Source organism: Gopherus flavomarginatus, chromosome 4 (assembly GCF_025201925.1).
Source record: "Gopherus flavomarginatus isolate rGopFla2 chromosome 4, rGopFla2.mat.asm, whole genome shotgun sequence".
Lineage (NCBI taxonomy): Eukaryota > Metazoa > Chordata > Testudines > Testudinidae > Gopherus > Gopherus flavomarginatus.
In genome coordinates this window covers 187,660,186-187,681,164 of record NC_066620.1, presented here as the reverse complement: position 1 = coordinate 187,681,164, position 20,979 = coordinate 187,660,186, and the positions used below count along the sequence as shown (strand labels likewise).

At 41.8% G+C, this 20,979-nt stretch overlaps 1 protein-coding gene across 3 annotated transcripts in view; it reads right to left on the bottom strand.

Moving 5' to 3' along the window:
• The window catches only part of HPCAL1 (hippocalcin like 1), a 119,180-nt gene that overhangs the window by 82,530 nt on the left and 15,671 nt on the right, over positions 1 to 20,979 (bottom strand). Inside the window, exon 1 of one of the 3 annotated variants that reach the window (XM_050951036.1) lies at positions 16,697 to 16,732. The exons of 1 other annotated variant lie outside the window; for it this stretch is intronic. The gene's annotated coding sequence lies outside the window, so the exon portion shown is untranslated. Of the gene's footprint in view, positions 1 to 16,696; positions 16,733 to 20,979 lie in introns of those variants that run through there. One more of the 3 variants, XM_050951035.1, reaches the window with a different exon arrangement.

Here is a 20,979-nt window from a genome sequence, read left to right as displayed (position 1 = left end):
TGGACCTACCAGAAGACTTGGCAGGTGGAAAGGTGGTGCTGGAGAAACTGAGTGGAGAGGGAGGAGTGACAATTGGGACAAGGCAGAAAGGAGCAGTATTCTGAATGGTTCTCCAAATGGATCTTGCACTGTTACTGCTGTGTAAACAAATTAGTGTAGCATAGTGAGCAACAATGTTGAGGGAGGATCTTAACTGAATAAATCATCAAATATATTTGTTTGAGAAGGGCAATGCTGTTTGAGTGAGGTGATACGAACAGTTAAAACAAATCACTAGCATTGAGAATGGAGACAGATATTCTCAAAAGCACCAAGTTTTTATTTACAGAAGATAAACAGAAAAAAAATTTAAGTCCTGCAGATGGCCTGTTTTGGTGTGGCTTTGAGAAAAGCCTCTTCATTTTGACTCTGGGCCAGTTATATTTCATTTCAGCAGCTCCATGGACCAAAAGAGCATTACAAATAACTAACAAAAACTGGTTTTAGGATTAACCCTAGCCACTTGAAGGAATCAATAAAGGCTGCGTGTATTTTTTTCTTTATTCTAATTTTTCGTTGATCATTATGATGATCCTAGTCTGACCTTCTGTGTAATACAGGCCAAAGAACTTCACCCAAAACTTTCTGCATCAAGCCCGTAACTTTTGTTTGAGCTACTGGACATCTTTGAGAAAGGTATCCAATCCTGATTTAAAGACTCCAAGTGACAAAGACTCCATGTGAGCCTTATGTAAGTTGTTTCAATGGTTAACTCCCCTCACTGTTAAAAATGTACATCTTATTATTATGTCATCTTTCTGTGTCATGTAATATGTAACCTGGGGTCTGATCCTGCAACCCTTACTTACCAGGTAATCAACTTCAATAGGCCTATTCGACCCTCAGAAGGCAAGCTTTTTGGGGCAAAGACCACATCTCTATCCTCTCTATCCAACATTACAAACACTTTAGCAGTCAACAACAACGAATAAATTAAGACCCATCCTGTGACTCCTTGCACCTGGACAGACTGTTGTGTTTGCCTGGAGCCCCAAGGACTTCAGTAAGGCTCCACAAGGGTGCAGCAGGCTGGACACATACAAGAAAATGCAGGATCAAGGCCCAATTAAACAGCAGAGATGCTCTACTTCTAGCAGTGAGTTTGAAACAAAATTCTCTTTTCAGTATGTGACCAAAAAAAAAATCCTTCATTGCCTCCTCTTTACTTAGCTTTCAGTACCTAGAAAAACAGCACCTAGAAAAACAGACCCTCTGGAAACTAAAAGATGTTCCTTCAAGATCTCAAAAGACATGCTCTGTGAAATACTGCATTTTAGACAGAAAGTGCAAAGTACCAATGAAGCAAACTGATGATTCCATGAAGTGCTGTGGTAAAAAAGTAAATTCTACAGCATATTTACAGTCAGATTGCTAAGTACAAGAAACCAAAAGTTTAAAACCTCCTGCAAAATTCTAAAATTAAACTATTCTCAGTGTAACAAAAGTTAACCATCTGTCAGGGCCGCCCGGGGGACAGGAGGGGCAAGTGGGGCAATTTGCCTCAGGCCCCGGGCCCCACAGGGGTCCCGCAAGCTCTGGCCTGGTGGCGGCCCAGGTCTTTGGCGGCATTTCGGCAGTGGGGGACCCTTCAGTGCTGCCGAAGATGCAGAGCAAGTGAAGGGCCCCCTGCTGCCGCCAAAGACCTGGACCGCTGCCAGGTAAGTACAAGTGCCGCAGCTCCCCCATTTTGCACCAGACCCCTGAATCCTCTGGGCAGCCCTGCCATCTATTCAAACATTCAGATTATATTTAACTTGAGCCTTCTTCCTAGTCTCATCTCCAGGCCCAAATACACTCCACAATAATGTGAAAAATATTACTTAAGCCACATCATTGTTACACTACAGTTCTCTCAGATACTTTTGGCTCACCATTCACTTCCTTATCCTGTTTCTACAAAGAACAAGCCTCTTACAGATACTCCTCTATTGAAAAAAGCCTCCAGAGAGTGGTCAGTGTAATACATGACTACCCTCATAATCCAAAGATCTCAGGGAACAACTAAAGCCTTCAGGTAACCAGGGCTTCAGATTAATATAGGGCACTAATGATCAGGCTTTGACATTTGCATGAGGGCTTCATGGTACAACCTTCATGTGCTTTCAGTGGTGATTACATAAATTTCCTAGGGATTTTAAAAAATAAATAAATCTGGAGCTATCTGGCTACAGAAATGATGGTCTGTGATTAAGGCATCGTACCGGGATATAGGAGATATGGATTTAATTTCCATCTCTGTTAGACTTGCTGTGCAATCTTCGGCTAGCCACACACTCTCTCTCCCCTATTCCTCATTAGTTAAATCGGGCTAAAAATACTCTCCTTCTCCTACCCATTGTCTGACTTGTCTATTTAGATGGTAAGCTCTCACTATGTGTATGGTCAGTGCCTAACACAACAGGCTTCCCCTATCCCCATCTCATGCTACAACAATAATGTTTTAAGACACCAGAATGGCATATCCCACCTCAGGAAGTGCATATGAGAGCAACTTCTCCAGGGAAGCTTAGAAGTGGAACAACAAATGAGGCAATGCTTTGAACCATCGCGGAAGTTTCCAATAACCAGTTAAGATTAGGCAGGTACACATAGTACAGGCTGCCTTTGGAATGTTGCCAATAATTATAGCAACTTCCCTGCATATGTGCAAAGTCTATTTTTGTAAGGCTCACAACTAGGTCAAGCCAAAGGCAGATTTTCCTAGAGCACTTACATGCCCTTCTCCTTGAAGAAAGATAGTCCAATGGTTAGGGTGCTAATTCAGGACTTGGAACACTCAGATTCAATTCCCTAGTCTGTCACACACTTCCTATGTGACCTCTTGTAAATCACCTAGGATATGTCTACAGAAGCTAGGAGGCACAATTCTCAGCTTAGGTAGATGTCCATGCACTAGCTGTGTTTGCGTTAGTGTGCTAACAATAGCAGAATGGCTGCAGGGGCCTGGGCAGCAGCTTAGGTTAGCTGCCCTTGTATAACCCCATCCAAGATCCTACAAACATATACAGGGATCTGGCCTGAGCTGCCAGTGCCACACTGCTATTTTTAAGAGCACTAGCTCAAGTGGAACTACTGTGTGAACATCTGCCAAAGCTTGGAGTTACATCTCCCAACTGCAGCAGGGATGTACCTTTAGCTTTTCAGTGTCTCAGTTCCCCATCTGTAAAATGGGGATAACTGCACTCCCTGTCTCATAGGAGTGTTGTGATAACTGCATTAACAATTGTGAGGCACTCAGATACTCTAGTGATATATACATAAAAACCCAAAATAGACGTGACTACTTCCATGATGAATTTCAGCACTCTACGTGCGAAGTATTTCAAACTGTAGAGCTCTAATACAATTTCCTACCCTCCCCAAATAAGAGTATTTTGTCCCTTCCCCCATGCTCCTCAATCAAAAATGCCTAAAGCACACAAATACCACAACAAGTAAGCACACTCCCAAAACACCCCTTTCAGCAAGAGCCTGAAAAAGTCAGCAGAAGAGGTGAAAGCTGTGACCAGCTGACAAAAGAGTTGTTAGAATGAAAAGATTTCTGCAACTTTAAATACAAGGGTCACTGCTATTCCCACTAGAGTACCTGACACAAGGCAACTCTCAGTGCATTGTCAATTCTGATGGGACATGTTACAAATCTTTTCAAAGAGCACCACTCAGAACAGTTGATGCCACTACTTGGTGGGAATATGTAAACAGAATAGGCACTCCACAGCTTGATACTAAGAAATCCCCTGGATTGCCTGAAAGGATTACCTATTTGGCTGACTGTCTTGAAATGCCCTTTTAATTAATTGGCTGAGGCATTTCCCAAGGATTGGCTGTGCCCCTGGGAAAGGTCTTTGGCACTAGAGAGGAAGAGAAATACACATCTGACCACCCAGGAGGTCTGGGAGGATGGCTCCAGGTGGGATAAGAGGCAGGTCAGATGTTGCATTGTGGACTCTGTGTTCCCAGGCTGCGGGATGGAAGTGAAATTATGACATTCAAGGGGAAAGACATGAAGCAGTTTTTGACAAACTTCAGGATCATCTTCTATGGGGGAAGAGTGGTAGAAAACCCTTAGCCCACTGCACTGAAGCTTGCTATTAATATATTGGATAGTAGGGATGGAAGAAGAAAAGAAGCTATTATGTTCCAGGTTAGAAATCCACTTCAGTACAGGCATGAATATTTGGTATTGGTATCATTTCAAGAAAGTGGGATTATGATCAGTGAACTAATTTAGAAACACTGCTGTTCACTCCTATCTCACTAAAAACACTGTCTTAAAAGCTATATAGAGATTGGTAGTTTGACCTTTAGAAGGAATGTAAAAAGCACTGCAACAGAATCAGAGTATTTTCCATTTTGTAAAAAGCTAAAAGAGGTCTCTGTATAATTTGAAAAATAATAGCCTATGGAAATTATTTTATTGCAAAACCGTTTAGGTAGTTGCCATTAGTTTAAAGGCTCATTTCTGTTTAATGACTGCAGTTTCTCATTCTCCCAATACCATGTATCATAACTGTCATCACTAAGCCTGATTTTATGGAAGCCTCCAGCAACATCGTTATACTCAAGGACCTGCTAGCATTTTCGTCATTAACCCACTTCTCTCAGATTTCAGCTCGTCTTTAGGGTAAATCTTAGACTTTATTCAGATATTAAATTGTTGCACCTATCTTCCGCATATGCAAAGCATGCAGCATAATCCCTGTACTGCACCTGGTCATTCAAGAGCCTGTCCATATCAAGCCAGGCCTTTAACAGGGGCTGGGAACATGTACACTACAGTTCATGTTTTAATCATGGTGGGGACAAGTGTTGTGTCTTGTTACAACAAAGTGGGAACTCTGCATAGGGTCCTTATTCTAGCCCTCTTGCCATTATATAAATCCATGAAACACCCACATCTTGAATACTGGCTACAGATGTGGTCTCATCTCAAAAAAGATATACTGGCATTAGAAAAGGTTCAGAGAAGGGCAACTAAAATGATTAGGGGTTTGGAATGGGTCCCCTATCAGGAGAGATTAAAAAGGCTAGGACTTTTCAGCTCGGAAAAGAGGAGTCTAAAGGGGGATATGATAGAGGTATACAAAATCATGAGTAGTGTGGAGAAAGCAAATAAGGAAAATGTAATTACCTGTTCCCATAATATAAGAACTAGGAGTCACCAAATTAAATTAATGGGCAGCAGGTTTAAAACAAATAAAAGGAAGTTGCTCTTCACATAGCGCACAGTCAACCTGTGAAACTCCTTGTTGAGGAGATTGTGAAGGCTAGGACTATAACAGGGTTTAAAAGAGAACCAGATAAATTCATGGAGGTTAAGTCCATTAATGGCTATTAGCCAGGATGAGTAAGGAATAGCGCTGTTCTTAACTCTCCAGAGCAACTGTTTCATCCTATATAATGCAAGGCATAAGAAAGGGGACTGGGATATCCACAATTAGAGGATTTTGTTTTTCCTTTGTAAGGTGGCCCATAAGTAGGAGGGGGCAGACTAGTTTTAAATATTCCACAAAACAAAATAATTTTCAAGAACCAATTAAGGCCTTATTTATACGAGAAAGTTGCACCACTTTAACAGAGGTGAAAGTAAGCTGGTCCAGTCCGGAGTTCCGGTAAGAGCCAGTATACAGCTGACCATACCAGCAGGGTCATTGATGCAGGGGGCAAAAGGAGCAGCTGCCCACAGGGCCCGGCAATGTAAGAGAGCCTGGGGCTCCCGGCAGCAGCTGGAGCCCCTGACCCTTTAAATCACTGCTATAGTCCTGGGGCTCCTGGCCGCCGCTACCCTAGTGCTCCAGCAGTGATTTAAAGCATCCGGGGCTCCCGGTCACTGCTGCCACTATCGTGCCAGCGGCCAGAGCCTCAGGCCCTTTAAATCGCCGCTGGAACCCTGGGTGGCGCAAGCCAGGCAGCGCTGAAGGGCTGCCTGGGGGAGTCTGTCCCCAAACCCACCCCTTCTGTCCAAGGCCACGCCCCTTCTGGGGGCCCAGAGCTGACCCCCCCCCCTTGCCCAGGACCCTGGCCACCCTATGCACTAGTAAATCATTAAGTTACTTTCACCCCTGCACTTTAATTATACTGGTATAGCTGAAACACTACAACTCTGCCGCAGCGTGCAGTTATACAGGTATAAAGGTACTTATACCAGTATAGCTATTCCTTCACAGAAAGGGAAATAACTGTACTGGTGTAAAGCACCTTTATACCAGTATAACTAATCAACACTAGGGCTTGTACAGATAGAACTATTTCAATAAAATAATCAATCAATCATACCCATAGCCCCAATAGTTCTAGTGGTACAACTTTCAAATACAGACCAGGCCTTAAGCTGTTAAGTGACAAGAACATATTTACCTATCACATTTACAAAACTCAAGTAACTATGAGCAAGAAAGGAAAGGACTAGAAAGGACTAAGTTTTCCATTGAACATAAACTGCACAATTTCTTATCCAGCGTAAAGAAATGGGTGTTTTGTCAAAGCACAGCCAACTTGAATGACCACGGACTAGCTGAAGCGAGTCTTCAAGAGCTCACATGAGCCTCTTGTTAAAAGAGAGCAGACCTCTGGACACAGCTATGAATGTAAAGAATCTTAGTTTTCAGGGGAGGGAAAGGGTAGTACAGAAAATGCAAGCCAATGGCTAGAGTCGAAGTGATAAAGCAACTGGAGTCCAGTTCTTCAATAGGATGCTGGAAAAACCTACAACTCATCAACAAAAATGGTTAACTTTGTAATTAAGTCTCTATTTTCTTCAAATACAATCCAGTGCATGAGTTTTTAAGGCAATTAAACATTATAGAAAGTACAGTAAAACCTTGGGAATGGAGGCTGTTTGTAACTCTGAACGAAATGTTATGGTTGTTCTTTCAAAAGTTTATAACTGAACATTGACTTAATACAGCTTTGAAACTTTACTATGCAGAAAAAAATGCTGCTCTTTTTTTTTTTAAAAAAGCACAGAAACAGTTTCCTTACCTTGTCATTTTTTTTTTAAACATTCCCTTAATTTTTTTTAGTAGTTTATGTTTACCACAGTACTGTACTGGCTTTTTGGGGAGGCTTAGGGGGTGGGCAAGGGGTGGTCTCTGCTGCTGCCTGATTGCATACTTCTAGTTCCAAACGAGGTTGTGATCGACTGTCAGTTCGTAACTCTGATATTAGTAACAATGAGGTTCTATGTATGAAAGGTGTAGAAACAAGACTTACTTTTCTATAGGGTGACACAGAATTATTAGATAAGGGTCCAAGTTTCAGACTGGGGTAATTATATTTTTCAATCTGTACTTCAAAAACACTGATGATTTTTCTTTAAACCTTGCAGATATATTTCCTTTTGCCTTCAGTCCAAGTCTGGCAACTTTCAGATCCAACAAGCTTTCCAAGTCTCAGTTATTCATAGATTTTAAAAGCAAAAAGGGGCAATTTATGATCTTCTGATTTGACCTCCAGCATAACAAAAGCCATAGATTTCTTCCAGTGATTCCTGCATCTAGCTCAACAACTTGTGGTTACTAGGGAGTGAGATTAAAATAGGGCTTTATAAAGGAAGCCGTTTGCAACACTACTATGGAAAGTAACATTACTGCATCTTCATAACCTATCGATTTTATCATCAAGAAATGCTGTATAATGGAACCATTCTATTTCACAGACTGACCTCTAGCTCTGGAGTGCTTCAACCCCTATGACTATAATAATTTATACTGCCTAAATTGGAATTTGTGCTATGAAATCAAACTACATGTAAAACTTATCCAGATGGATACTGTCATTTAGAGTTCCAGGTTATTAAAGAGAGAGAGTGAAAAAGATTCCATTCTGATGTTTCTACTTCCACTTTAGATTATTAAGAACAGAAGACAAAAAGTAGTAATAAGAGGTAAACATTTTGAATGGCATGAGGCTTTGTAAATTTTTGCATTTACAAACAAACAACAAATTGTGGGCCAAATTTGATCCAACCATGTTTGCTTAAAGACATTAAACCTAGTGAACAAAAATTTCCAACTTGTATATTGAAAGTTAGGTGCCGAAATATACATTTTAGGTGCCTACATTCAGGCTCCCAAGGTTAGAAATTTTGGCCAGCAATTCTGACGAGAGTTGAGCGGAGAAAGGGAATTCTATTTCATGGAGGATTTTAATATTTCAAAATTTGGTTTCATTCCTATTTCAAACACCCCCACTTCAAATTTTGGAATTCTCCAAAAAGGAAAAGCCCTGAGGGTCCATGACTCCAGGGCAGTCCACCTGGCAGGCTTCCCTGAAGCTACAAACCCTGAAAGCCCTGGGGTCCTCAATTCAGGGGCTGCCAGCATGGCAGACTGCACCCAGAGCTGCAGACCCTGGAAGCCTTAGGAAACCAGGCTGCTGAAGAGCCACAAGAGCTTGAAAGCTCTGCTCTACAGCACCCCCTCAAGCGAGCTTTAGAGGAAACTAGGAGCCTGGGCTTCCAGAATCTTGGCTCCCCAGCATGACACCAAATGACAAGCTGGCAGGAAACTGCAGAGCATTTCAATTTAGATGAATCTGCGTTCACGGATGGAAAATTTTCCACCAGCTCTAGTACTAATGGCTTTCAAGGAAATTGTTCAGTCAAATCTTTCAAACAAATGTGGCCTGATTTTCCAAAGCGTGCTCCCTCTGAAGCATCTGGCATTGGTTAATCCAGAAGATGGGATATTGGACCAGATGGACCACTGACCCAGTACAGCTATTCTTACGTTAAGGTAATATTCCAGCAGCTCCTGTTGACTTTACTGAGCCCATTTTCAAAATAAGCAACTTATTATTTTTTTTAAAAACACAAATAAAAGGGGGAGGGGAATTTATTTATTTATTGTTGGTAACTAGCTTTAAATTGCCTAAATCTAAAAAAAAAAAACTCAGCCACAGTTCATATATAACCTCAGTCCAGGTTTCTTTAGCTTCTTTCCTTTGCATTAATGACAAAAATTGTTTTCTTTTGAAATCTGAAAGTTCTATATTGTTTCATGGGACAGTTCAGCCACATCAAGAAATTATGGAAATCAACAGTCAGTTCTGCCCATAGGAATACTGTCAGGCCACCAAAGTCAATTTGACATACTATTTGTAGACAGCTCTTACTGTACTTCCCCAAGCAGGACTGACCTCAGCTACCAGGCATGGGCATGCATTTCTTTTTCTCAGGATACAAGCTATTATATGGTGATAAGAGTGACGAACATGATGGAGGTTATCATCAAGAAATTTAGAACCTGATCCAAACCCACTGTAGTCAAAGAAAAGACTCGAAGGACTTCACTGTGATTTGATCTGCTCCTTAAACATGCATCTCATTTTATATTTTGACTAATCAGAGACAAGACTTGTTTGTCTGAATTAGTCAGCCAACTCCATAAACCTACAGATGCATAAAACCTGTATTTAGATACAGTTCTAGGAGTCAAATATCAGGGGTAGTTGTGTTAGTCTGTATCCACAAACAACAATAAGGAGTCCGGTGCCAGCTTAAGTATTAACAGATTTATTTGGGCATAAGCTTTCGTGGGTGTGGTTGCCCAGATAACTGGATAATACGACCATGTATTAATATAGTCTGAATGCGCCTCATTCCATTATAGTCCTTCCTTCTCTACATATCCACATTTTTAAAAGGAAAAACAAACAAACAAGCGAACAGAAACCGTTGCAGCCAGAGGTTTTAGCTGATCATCTCTGCAAGGGTAATACGATTCTGAGTATGGGACCTGATGCTACCCCCCTTACCTCATGTGAGCAATCTTTACTCACACAAGTAGCCCCATTAAGATCAATGAGGCTATCTGTGAGCATTTAAGTGTCGCAAGATTGCGTCCTGTGTTTCCGTGCACCATCATACATAGTGATGAGAAAATGCTGTACCATAAACCAAGCATGACTATTTTGTTCCAAAACTGGCCAATGTGGTTTAGGTCGTTATGGAAAACAAAAAAGTTTAGCTACTCACTACTGACGGAAAAAGAGTGAGCTCATGACTAATCTTTGCAGTTCTTGGTACTGACCGGATTTATACAGCCACACTGATTTTTATAAAAATAGTAAATCGTATTACCTCTATGCTGCAAGACCAAAGATGTACAATGATACCTTAATACAGATTAAATAAAAATAGCACTACCTGAGTCAATCTGAGGATGATAATGCTTTGTAATCCCACACTATTAAAGGATGAACATTTGTTTAGCAGTGAATCAACATGAGATACTTGCAGTAGGGTACAATTCTCTGTTTCTTATACTATACCAACATTCATGCAAAATTTGGAAGGACGAAGGTGTGTGTAATAGGTTCAGTACGTGGAGAAGAAAAGCACTACTGTTAGAGACTGTCAAGCTCAGTATCTCCTTTCAGTTCTGAAATATTAGTCCATAATTAATTTTCCAGCAATATTATTGATATATTTACATTTTCAAGCATGTTGTCTCTGAGTTAGTGCATTTATCTTTAAAAATTTACAGTTTATTCAGGGAGTGTTTTAGAGCTTTTTCAGCATTGGAAAGATCAAGAAGTTTCCAGGAGTTGATACTGCAAGTCCCTTCATTAAAGTGAAAAATATGAAGCATGCCTGGGGTGCTGCACATCCATCCTAATTAAAAAAAATTAAATTCTTGAATTATTCAAGGAAACATGCAAAAATGTGATAAATATTAAGTACAATACAGAATAACTTCAATAGTGAAAATATTAGCAAAACTGAATTATACAATGAACATGAAGAAATGGGAAAGAAAAAAAAGCAAGAAGAATGAAAGGAAAGAATCTAGGTACAGGAAGAAGAGCAGAAATATGAGTAAAAATACATTCTTCATTTAGTAATATAAGACAGGAATGGTCCCAATATAAGATTAAATTGGCCTAATTACTTTGTAATATAGCAGATGGCCAGGTCCGTTATAGTTAAGGTTTATCTATACACTTTACTCTCTCACATAATATTTTTCACTTCAATGGTAGTGTGATCCACTTGTTTACGCTAGCCTTTCAGTACTTAATTTATCCAAGTTGGACATCCAGCTCTTGTAGTTCCTACCGAAAGGCGGCGAGAGATAAATACCAAAATTTGAAGTCAATGGAATTTTCTTTTAAAAAAAGTGTGGGGTACCTTTTTATCAGCTGAAAGGCAAAATGTAGCACAAGCTGCATTGCCACATGGAGGAGGTGGTGGTGCCTTAGGGCATGTCTACACGTACAGCACTGCAGCGACGCAGTTGCACCGCTGCACCTGTGACACTGCAGCGTATCTGAAGACGTTCTATGCTGAAGGGAGACAGCTCTCCCAAAGGCATAATAAAACCATCTTTATGAGTGGCAGAAGCGACGTCAGCGGGAGAAGCTCTCCCACCGACAGCACTGTCCACATGGTGCTTATGTCGGTGTAATGTATGTCACTCGGGGGGTGGTTTATTCTCCCCCCAAGCGACAAATTCTGCAGACATAAGCTGTAGTGCAGACATAGCCTTATACACCTAAGCCAGTTGTCTGGTTGACTTGAGCTGCGGTTTGAGCTAAGAGAAATCAAAGGGAAAGAGAGACAACACAAAGTGCAGCTACTGAAGAAGGGAGTTTGCCAACTGAGGTTCACAATGGGAACCCCAAAAATAGGGGGGAAATCTGGCAAGAAGAAGAGATAATTATCTTTGTTCTAGCATTAGCACAGAGTAAAGTAAAGGTGAAATAAACTGCTCATAACAGGGAATGACTGGGTAGCATTAAAAGAGGTGCTCTGAGTCCAACATCTTTTAGGGCTTTGGGAGAAAGTAGGCACAAATTGATCTAGCTGTCAGTGAACAAGGGACCATGTTAACTACTGCAGACTCAGAGGTCATGGACTGAATGGGCAAGGAACTATATTACCTTCTCATCTCAGAAGTTCCCCACAATCCCAAATCAAGGAGGAGGAAAATTAGGAAGAATCAGAGGTTGCACTGCATAGGGTGACCAGGATTTAATCCTCGCACCAGGGAGCGATGTTTGTAGGGAATGAGAGTTCAGAGACACTCAGGGGGGGTTGGGCTGCTAAACAGGCATATTAGGGTTCAGGGTACACTCAGAGCCATGCGACTACTGAGAAAGTTAAATGGCACTCCCACCCCTACAGGTCCAACCTTTTCCCCCACTTTATGCTTTAGCACAGTCCAAGTTATTTGCTTTTCTGTTGCCTCCTCTTTTCTGATTCCATCACACTAGGGGAATATATAGCTACAGTGTACCAGAAAGGTGGGGTACAAAGAGAGCGAGGGAGGAGAGTGAGCACAGGCAGAGAAAGAATAGGGGCTGTGCGGAGAGGGGGAACAAGTTGTACTGCAGGCCAGGAGGAGATGGGTAAAAAGATTTAACATAGGAGGAGCTATCCAGCAGGAATAGCTGGATGGGCAATGGCCAGTTTTTAATGGAACTGGGTGTTGGGGTGCAAAAAAATTCCACACAACTTCCCAAAAAACCCAGACTCAGGAACACTGACTGCAATTCGAGATAATTCCAGTACAATCAGGGTAACTGGTCACTCTACCCTACCATTTCCTGTGCTGTAAATAAAGAGTTTTATTTCCATTACTATCACTGTCAGTCCTGTGATATTTCATGGGTAAGAAGTCAACCCAATACCTCATACACCCTTCTATTTGGTAGAGAGTTTTCAAGATATAGTGTCATCTTTACCATCCCTTTAAGGTAAGGACAGCTCAGTTTTTGATTAAAAACAGTGTTTAGGAAAGTTGGTTTATTGCCAGGATAAATTTCTCTTGCTCTGGATTCTGCAACAGCTTTTAGACTTCTAGTTCTACCATTCTGAATTCAAGAACTTGCTAGTTCTGGCTGTAAGTTTCAGTGCAGAACCGGAGATCTCTCTCCATACACTGTGGAACTCAAAAAGACTGGTTAAGCCAAGCAGCCCATTTACCTGCCAGAAAAAAATTGCTTTCTGTGATGTTTGCAGTGTTTTGTCCTTCAGATCTTACAGTACTGGATCTGCCCATTACCACCTCCACAACAGTGTACGTACATCACTGCCTCACGCCCCTATTCCCTCTCATTTATCCAGATTATAGCAATTCCTTCCTCTACCACCTCTAAGAATCACTCTCACCAAGTCTCCAGTCTATTCAGAACAACACTGCAAACATGCTCACCAACAAGAATACACCTGACTGCTTTCCCTACACTTCATCCATAGAAATCTCCCAAATTCTGTCTCCTGGATTTCAAAACCCTTTGTGGCTATGCCCCTCAATCTATACCAGGAGTTCTCAAACTGGGGGTCAAGACCCCTCAGGGGGTCGCAAGGCTATTACATGGGGGGGTCGCGAGCTGTCAACCTCCACCCCAAACCCTGCTTGCCTCCCGCAATTATAATGGTGTTAAATATATTTAAAAGTGTGTTTAATTTATTGGGGGGGGTTGCACTCAGAGTCTTGCTGTGTGAAAGGGGTCGCCATTAAAAAAGTCTGAGACCCAGTGATCTATACTATATATCTGATCTCATTCTCCCAATACCTTCACTTGCTGCCACTGATCTACCTCCTCTCAGACCCCAACCCAATCTACTCTGTTCGAGGTTGACCCTCTGCTGCTGCTTCTGCACCGGTTATGCAGCTCACCAATCCTTAACACTCCTCTCGCCACCCCCCCACCTCACAAAAAAAAAAAAACCCAGCTTGATACTCACCTTATCAACACTATCAACCGCAGCTGTTGGTTCCCCACACTGGTGGTTACCAGTTCCCTATGCATCTCCTAGTCTATTAACGCCCCGTCCTCCATCTCCATCATATCTAGCGACCACTGCAATGTCTGTGCATTGAGAGACATTTGCATGAATGACATGCAAACATCATTACCCCAAAATAAGCCATCACACCTTACATAAAAATGTTGTAAATATAGGCAGGGAACATCAGAGTCTCATTACATTCCTGTTTATACCTGATATCGTGCCTCTGTGAAACCTCGAGTCACATGGAAAAACAGATTCTAAAAACAAAAATTAAACCAGAAGGGTCCAATTTTAAAACATTAAGTGTGACATGTTTCAAGCATCACAAATCCTTTTCTGGAGGTGTATCATGTAATCATTAAGCATCTTGCACAACACAATTAAAACTTGTGAAAACCCTGCGAGAACACCTGCAGCATCAAGTAATGATAGATTGTTCACCTCATAAATGCCAATTAAATTACAGTTCTAAAACTATCAATTTTATTCAGAAAGCTATTCGCCAACACAAAAATTGAAATTGAAAAGCGTTTAAAGTAGGGATTGAAAAACTTCTAGCTCAAAGATCACATATGCATCATTTGGAATATATTTTATTAACTCAGTACTTATTAACTGGATATTTACTGGTATGTCAAACCAAATTGTAATGTTACAGATAGCACTATGCAGATGTATTTTATTTTATTCTGAAAAAAATACACAAAGGTAGAGCTTTGTTAGTCAAACTTTGAACAGAGAGTGCATCAGTAAAATTCTAGTACAAAGCTGCACAAATGCACGACTATTAACACCGCACAACAGAAGTTTTTAAAGTCGAGAAATACAGAAGGAAGGTTCCTGTACCAATGTTAATTGAGCTGTTCCGCTCACATAGGCCTCAATTCAGCACACATTTTAACCACACGACTAACTTTAAGCACATAAAGAGTCCCCGTGGGACTACTCATTTGCTTAAAGACAGGCATATAGTTAAATAGATTGAGTGCTATGGCATAGGCCCTGATTGAACAATCTGGAAAGCACATAAGCACATGATTAAGTACTTCCCTGAATTGGGACCATAATGTTTTTCCTATTCAAACATTCATCTTAATATATTACTGTTTAGGCTATACAACATATCCATTGCACACTGCAGTGTGGTGAGTTACTATTGCTCTAGGATACCACCAACTCAAAATTTGAACTTTTTTCCAAATTGAATAAAGAAATTTCAGGTACTACTTAGGTCTCTGAGGCCCCCACAAACTTTCAGGGGCTTACAATATATTTCACCTGCCACGTTTTTCCTATATCCTGTAGCTTGTGAAAATCCTATATAAAGAACAGGAAAAATTAACATTTTCAAAAGCACCTCAGAGACTTAGGAGCCCAAGGGCTGGTCTACACTGAAAGCTGTACCAGTGTAATTATGTCAGTGAGGGGTGTGACTTTTTGCTGATATAGTTAGTCCAGTAAAAGCCCTAGTATGGACACAGAAATACCAGTATAAAAAGTGCTTTATGCTGGTACTACAGTTCCCAAACAAGAATAAGCTATATTGGTATAAGCACTTCTATACTGATATAACTATGCCCACACAGGGGAGTTGGGAGAAGAGGGGTTTGGTGCTTCAACTACACACATATCCATAAAGGTTATGGTGTTAGCCGTAGGAGATGTCTACTTAGACTTAAACCACAAATTCAAATCCTAGCAGGCTTGACTCAATCCTTTGTCCTATGTAGGAAATTAGGGTGTCATGCACTATGTGAGGGGGTGTCTTTGTGAAAGGATTTAATTGATATCCTGTCTGTTCTGCATGGACAAATTTAATGGCTCTTTAGTAAGAGTAGAGGTTCTTGGTAGAAATTCACCCCCTCCAACATGGGCACACAAAATATTGTGCAGCATGCTGTGCTAAAGAGGTGACTGCATTTCACTTGTGCTGCGTGTGGACAGTCGTGAAATACACTGGGATCTTCTGTAATTAAAAATATATTTATTTTATAGAAGGGGAGGTGGTCCAGAAAATTAACTGAGGTTGAATGCCTCAGACCTTTTAATCTATCTGAACACGATCACTTTAATAGCTTGTATCCTGTGCACTGGGGAAATGAAACCAAAGGATAAACTTCCTGAGCAATTAATGTGTAATGATATAATTGTGGTAATCTTATTGGGAAAAATTTAGCATTGAAAGGGGAAATGCAGTAGCAATAACTACACATTTATCCAGGAACAGTAAGAGAACACTACTGACCAGATCCGCAACTGGTAGCTACACTTTGATTCATACCAGTTTAAGGGCTGGCTCTTGCATGTGCATAATGTGGTCACATTAATATTTCTGTAGGAACCTTATCTTTTCCCATTTGCTGACTATTTTAATGTTTCGTTTACCTAATTTTAGCTACATAGAGATGTATGACATACATGAGTATGCCATGAAGAGACAAGTCACATTAATCAGAGTCAAAAGTGTGTTATTCCAAACTTTAAAATTCCATTCAATTTAAATAAGTTAGTTATGTTCTCAAGGAAGTTGTCCTTTGAAATGGAAAGGAGGACTTTGCCCTCATGGGGCAGCATAGACTATTAGCTCCGAATACAATCTAATTTGTACAAATTTCCCCCACTGGAGATAAATTAGCTTAAAAAGATAAAACTTAATTATTGAATTCTCAGGAAATTCATTCTGGTGTGAAGATAAAAGTTTATAACATTGATGTAAAAAGACCAGACTTGTCCTTCAGTTCAACAATTAAAGTACCCTGACCATAAGTGTGACCCCAAATTTGGCTCAATGCAGAGATTTAATACTTGCTGCAAGCCAAGTTTTGAGGCTTACATTTTCTGTTCTTTCATATCATTGGGTGCCTTGAATGGGGCAGAAGCTGGGGGAGGAGGGGAGGGAGAAACAACCATCCTTACCTCTTATCTTGAATCTCCTCAGAGCAACTCAGACATTCACTTGCCTGAAAGAAAAAGCATAAGACATTCATAATTTACTTAGAGTTTTCCCCTAAGTCACAGTCTTTGGGACAAATCTTGTTTGTGGACCCCCATGCACATGGGTCAACAGGGCTGCACAAATGTAACAGAGATCAAAATCTAGCCCTTAGGATAAAAATTCTGTGAGTATTATTCAGTAGTCACCCCAAATGCATAGAGCGGGGGTGGGGAAACTTACAGCCCATGGACTGGATCTGGCCCACTGCTTCATTTCAGGAAGCCTGCAACAAGTCTCGGCAACACGGGCCAGAAACCCTGAGCCTCGGCACCCCTACACCTCCCCTATTGGGACTGGAGCCACCAGTTCCAGCTTACCCCGCTGCAGGGGGATAGCTGGGGTTGCCAGACCGTTAAGAATTTGGCCGGCTCAGCGCAGCTCCCAGAAGGGGCCGGCATGTCCCTGTGGACCCTAGGCAGAGGGGCCATCGGGGAAGTTTTGCGCAGTGCCCCCACTGCCAGTGCTGGCTCTGCAGCTCCATTCCACCAGGAAGCGTGGCCAATGGGAGCGGTGTCTGCGTGCGCCACGCAGAGCCCCCTGGATCCTCCGCCTTGGGGTGGTACACGGTGGCCACTACTGGGAGCAGTGTGGAACCCTGGCAGGCAGGTAGCCTGCCTTAGCCCTGCTGTGCTGCCGACTGGGAGCTACCTGAGGTAAGCGTCACCTGGCCAGAGCCTGCACCCCAAACTCTCTTACCTAGGTCCGAACTCCTCCCACATCCTAACTCCCTCCCAGATCCCACAAGCCCACCTACACCCCAACCCCCTGCCCCAGATCAGAACTCCCTCCTGCACCCAAACACTCTCCCAGAGCCCGCACCCCCACCTGCTACCCCAGCCCTGAACCCCCTCCCAGAGCCCACACCCTGCACCTCCTCCTGCACCACAACCCCCTGCCCTAGCCCTGAGCCTGCTCCCTGACTCCAAACCCCTTGGCCCTAGCCTGGAGTCCCCTCCCACATGCTGAACCCCTCATTTCTGGTCCTACCCTGTAGCCTAGGGGAACCCCCGAGCTGTTATGCCCCCCGCCCCCACACACACAGAGCTATGTGGCCCGCAACTGATGTTTTCTGTGGGTCAGTGACCCCTGATAGAAAAAAGGTTCCCCACCTCTGGCATACAGCTATGAGACTTTACAGTCTAAATGCACATTCTATTTGTCCTGAAATACAGAAAACTGCTAGGGAATTGATCAGTATGTAGATTTCTCTTATTGTCCATAAAAAAAAATAAAAAATCAATTCTACTGGCCTTCAAAGTCCACTTACACCATCCTCCCTGCTTAATTCTGTTATATGTTCTTCAGAAAGAACAAGTCAATTTTAGCTCAAAGAAAAATCCCAACATGCAAGAATTGGTCTTGAACCTCCAAATATTATAATTTGTTCAGATCTAGGAGTAGGAGAAAGGCAACTGAATTACATGGACACCAGTTTATTTTTCTGGAGCCATTAATAATGTTATAAAAGGTTACAAATGGCTTCTTACACAGTCCGTTATCTTACTTCAACAGAACAGAGACTACTAGCACTTTGGATCTCTGCATGGCCTGCCAGTCAAGGATCCTAAAGCTCTTTACAAACATTAAAATAGAGTTTTTACCCAGAAAAAGAAGTGTCAAAAGACTCCAGGAAGTCCAATAGGAACTTTGCTATTACTGTTGATTTTACATGGAAAGTGCTCAGATACTACGAGGGGTGGAGGAATAAAACCCTTAGATAATTAATTTAGCCTCAACATCCCCCTGGGAGCAAGTATTATTTCCATTTTTCAGAAGAGGAAATTTGAGGGTCAGGTGAGTTTATAAACCAAATCCAGCGTCCACTAAACTCACTGGAACGATTTCAAGTGGGTTAAATCAGGCCTTAAATTACTTTTCCAAAGAGACAGTCAGTGGCAGATGAGGAAACCAAAACAGCCCATCTGACTCTTAGCCATAGAACTATCCTTCCTCCCACACTTACTGTAATAGTGTAAGTTACAGAACACTGTATTTGATCACTTAATTAGTAACTTTGAATTAAAAGCTATTTCCTCCTTCTGGATTAGAATACACACAATCATTTTTATACACCTCTACCTCGATAGAACGCTGTCCTTGGGAGCCAAAAACATCTTACCGCGTTATAGATGAAACTGTGTTATACTGAACTTGCTTTGATCCACTGGAGTGCGCAGCCCTGCCCCCCTGGAGCACTGCTTTACCATGTTATATCCAAATTTGTGTTATATCGGGTAGTGTTATATCAAGGTAGTGGTGTATATGGTGTGTGTGTGTATTTTTTCCCCTCATTTTAAAGGGTCCTCAGGAGAAGTACTGCACATTGTTTCCTAAAATCATAAGTCCTGGCTCCAATCCTAAAGAGCCTAGTTTAGCTGGGCTGCAGAAGTTAAACTGTATATTTAGCATGAACCATTAAATATATCGTCAGTAAAAAGGGAGGTATAACTGAATTAGCAGAAGCAGCTTATGGCAGAAATTTAATTACTAGGCAGAATTAAAGGAAGATCAATCAATTTTTGGAGGCTGGACAAGAAAGGGTTGTTGCACTAGTAATCTGCCATTTGCCTCGATACTAGGGTCAAGCCACCAGGTTGGTGGTTCTACAAGATCATTTTTAGGGTTATCCCTAATAAAAGGTTATACTGACAGACTGAAGGAAAGAAGAAAGTAACATGATGAATGACCCCTTTATGTAGCTCCTACCACACTTTGCTATATAGAGCTGGTGGAATGCAACCAATGCATCCCAAGTCACACACATTACTCAACCTGAGCATATCCAAATGATCCCTTTAAATTCTAAAATACTTACTAATTAGTAATCCTCTCTCTCTCTCTCACACACACACACACACACACACACAGAAAGAATCCAAGGTCTTCAGCATTAGAAGTCCAAGTCCCTACCACTTGAGCTGAAAGAGTAACTCCTTTAACTATAAAGAAATAGCAGACTCTTATCCTCAGTGAGAGCCAACTATTAGAAGGAAACCAGAACACGAGCCGCAAGCCTGCTGCTTGTAAGTTATACAGACAGCCCTGACCTTGGGAGAACTGTGTCCTGAATATGGACCTGATCTGAACTTAGTTTCATATAGTTTCCATATGTACTATCCATAACCCTGAACACCCCATAACAGCCAGGTGGGGTTTTCAGCACAGCCAGGGTTAAGCACAATGTATATTTGTACTTTAATTCTGTTGTGTCTATATAGGAGGTTAAGTATCCCTTTGTAAGGTACTAGGATTTGCGAGAGATTGTGCTCGCTAACTCACTCCTGTTACCTGCAGCATTTGATTGTGTACTCTGAAGCTGTTCCAGCCACGTGGCCATTATTCTTATAGAACATTCCTCTCAAAATGATGAAGGAGCTTGAAATGAACTCAGCTCTTTTTTCCTCATTAACAGCTACTGCTTCACCCCGCACTGCTCCAATGTCCATTCATTTCCCCTTTGCTGATAATATTCTCAAATCAATAGGAGTAGTAGGCATTAAGAAGACACCTACTCACGTCTTGAAAGTTCAGCTTTAACAGTCAAACAGCATTAGGGCAAATCAGTATTGTTATTAATGCTACCTTTGCGGTCAAGTTCCTCACTAACTCATCTTCTTTCAAAAGTGCTGTGCATGCCAGCAAACTTTCTTCAGACATTATAGAGCAGAGACTGTGTCTATGTTCTCATCTAGCAAAGCTTGCTCACTTACAATTCTTATTTTGATTGGGATCCTGCTGGCATCCCACACATTGCTCTTTCTGAATGCAAACGAGTACTCTTAAGCCTTGAGAACTATGCATTCCCTTCTCTATTTCTGTGGTCATGTCAGGAACACCCCAGATATCAAAGGGCTGCAACTCTCCCACCATGCGACAACCTTTTCTTTTTTAAACAGGGCGCTTTGCTTGGCCAGTTCTACAGCTCCTGTAGCCTCTCCCTCTCTCTCTCTCCCCAGTACTCCACCTTGTGCACACTGCTATCCAAGCATTTACACTACACTCACGCTCCTCCCCTAGGCCAGATGACACACTGCATCTGCCCAATACATGCTGGCCACCCACCTACTCTTTTGGATCCCTCTGCTGGCCCAACTCTCCTCTTTAAAAGTGTCCTTAAAATTGCTACATTCACAATCTATCATGGGCCTATTGGGCAATATGGCCACAGAGCATGTGGGTGTAATTCACAAGGTCAGCATCAAGC